Genomic DNA, 3,064 nt, shown 5'->3' with positions numbered 1-3,064 from the left:
GTTTTGATGTAAATGCTTATTTGAGCAGGCTAACGGGCACTGTTAGGCCTTAACAATGCCAATGCTAACATGCTGATGTTGATCAGTTATAATGTTTACGACGCTGACCTTTTTAGTTTAGCTTTTTAGCATGTGAACATTTGGTAATAGGCACAAAATACAAAGTACGGTTGAGGCTGATGCACATTATAGTCATAAAGTTGTTAAAATGTTTTAATTTTGACCCTCTGAAGGTTAATACGTACATTATATGTGTAAACTGTCATACCCACATATTCTTTGCTAAACTGAGGCTAGCAAAGATGTAATTTATTGATTCATTGTTACTTTAGGCAGTGCAGGGTTGATATTTTGAGCTGAGAAATACAATGTAACAGGAAAATTGATTATAATGCTGTTGATTATTTAATTATTCATCAATACCTCTTTATAGATCATTTGACATGAGAAGTGCTTTAAACTTAAACACCTAACATAAGCTTCATGTGATGAATTCAAACAAGAAGTCAGAACTATCTGTAGATCAGTGCTGCACCTCAGCTGGACTTTATTTGGACAGTTTATTGTGCGTTGTTGAATCATTGTAAGTAACTTCAAACAGTCAAACTCCCTGAATGTAGACCGGATCAGGTTAGGCTTCAACAGATACTCATTCTATATAAGTCTGACTTGATAGGGGAGGCAGCAGGTAGTGACAAAAAGCAAGTTTCAGTGGTTTCTGCTGAAACCACCTTCATTCTGCTGCCTTTATAGATCACATGCAGAGACATAAATTCAGCTGGCTGCTGGTAGCATTCAGCGGTTTAGGTCCTTTAGTTTTAGTCTGAGTAGGGACTTTTGTGTGTTATCTGTGCCCTAAAGGTTAGACAGCACTCATCTTGACGTAAAAGGAGAAAAAAAAGCATCTCTTTTAGTCAATTAAACACAGTGAGTCAAGGTTACCGAACATTACTAATTTCCTTTGCACATTTGAAAGTGTTTATATAGTTACCAGCCTGATTACAGTTTGGTTTAGCCCAAACCAAAGAGAGCACAGAAATGTTTTATCTGACCAATATCATTTTTAGTGGTATTTCATCTCTACCCTTCATCTTGTTTGTTTATTGTTAAGCAAGCAAGCTTACAACAGGTATGGTTACAAATCACACTTTAGTTTTGCATTTCCAAAGGAACCCGAGGTGTGAATGAAGAGGGCGTAATGTGTGTTGTGGTCTCGCAGGACCTCATTTTGTGGTGCCATTTTTTTCCATTTGCTTCAGTATCTTGTTGAGTTTCTGGTTCATGATATTTCTCTCTGTCCATTGGACTGCAAAAGAGGCAAAGAAAAGAAAAGGCATGAAGATATCAAAAATACATCAGACCAGAACAATGAAAGAGAAACAGAGAGAGAGAGAGACAGGAGGAAAGGAGAGCACCTACCCATTTCATCAGTCTTGTGGCCGTACCAGAGATGAGGGTCGGCAGGCCAAGCAGTCAGAGGGGGGCTGATGTAGGAGTCCCTGGTGTGGGATTTCCCCGTGAAAGAAGCACCTATTGACAGTGTGTTGAATTAAAGGTGTGAAAAATGAAACATGCTCAATATGTCATACCTAACATACTGATGTTCAGCAAGTATAATGTTTACCACATTCACCATCATCATCACCACTTGACCTTTTAACGTTTCGATGAAAAGGTAACCAATAGAGTTTGTACGACCGGCAGGTCAATGCTAGTGTGGCTAAATATCCCAAATGGGAGCGAGCGCTCTGGTTAGTTACATAACAATCCATCAAACATCATGAGGAAGTGTTACTTCTTCTTTCTAAATGTACATTTTCTTACTTTAGGTGCCAGCCAAACACTGTACCATACCTGGCATACAAGCATAGAGTGAATGAGTGAGAGTAAGTTAGGGGTGTCACACAGCCGCAGTGTGTAGGAGTGCACATGGCAACACTCACAGCTGAATTATTCAACAGGATAAGACAGATTGTGTTTCAACTACGCAAGAGTCCCCTTGATTTACTATCATTGTTTTCCCTGTGGCCACTGCCTGTAAAATAATGTTACTGTCATGTCTAACAATGCATTACTGACAGCAGTGTATTGAATGTTAATCAATATGTCACAGAAGCGGTACTCTGGACACATCTTCTCAGCTGAAGACCAACCACACCCATAGACCCATGGTAATCCTAATGCTTCCGAAACCATCAGTCGCCTGATATTGGAATACCTCGTGGACCAAAGCTCGCTGTGAACCAATTAACTGCCAGTCATTTAAAAACAAATTTGCAAAGCTGCATGACCTGATCCTGAGTCTTTTTTTCAGCAGTTGGTCTTACAGCAAATACAAGACATAAAATAAAAGTGTCTCAGCTGCTAGAGATCCACTGGGAATTAGAGTGTAAGCAGAGACTGGATGCTGATGTACAGACCTGGAAATATGTTTCTGCGGAGACAGTGGCCCAAGCTGTGGTAGCTGTGGGGGTATGAAAAGGCCGATCCGGGATCAACATAGTGAGGCAGCGACAGGGACAGCACCTGAGGGATTTCTACTGCCTAAAGCACAACATGTTCAGAGGAAATCATCACAACACACAACAACAGCGATGACACATTGTTAACACGCAGCAGCAGAAAAAAAAGAGAAAAAAAGAGAAAAAACAACGTAGGTTTCTCACCTGCCTCTTTGCTGGTTCTGTCTTTTTGGCCATTTGTGGTCATACTGAGATAATAAGCGGCAGAACAGGTGTGTCAAAACAAAAGGTGTTAAATTTCTCAAGAATGTCATGCAAGACACCCGAGAACATTACATCAGGTTTCACCTGTGGTCAAGAAGAAAAAAAAAATACTGACATTTTAAAATAAATGATAAGATTACACCTCGGTGTGCAAAACACTTTGAAGTGCACAGAGGCACAATTATTGTGAAGTTATTTGCTATTTAGTGCTATATCCTTATTGCTTTAAAGTCTGCTAGTTCATTCCTAAGAAGGACAAAACATGAGATAGATAGATAGATAGATAGATAGATAGATAGATAGATAGATAGATTAGATAGATAGATAGAAGCACATTT

Source organism: Morone saxatilis, unplaced genomic scaffold (assembly GCF_004916995.1).
Source record: "Morone saxatilis isolate NCDOM2014 unplaced genomic scaffold, NCSU_SB_2.0 Contig14, whole genome shotgun sequence".
Taxonomy (NCBI): domain Eukaryota; kingdom Metazoa; phylum Chordata; class Actinopteri; family Moronidae; genus Morone; species Morone saxatilis.
This window is presented reverse-complemented; position numbering follows the sequence as displayed.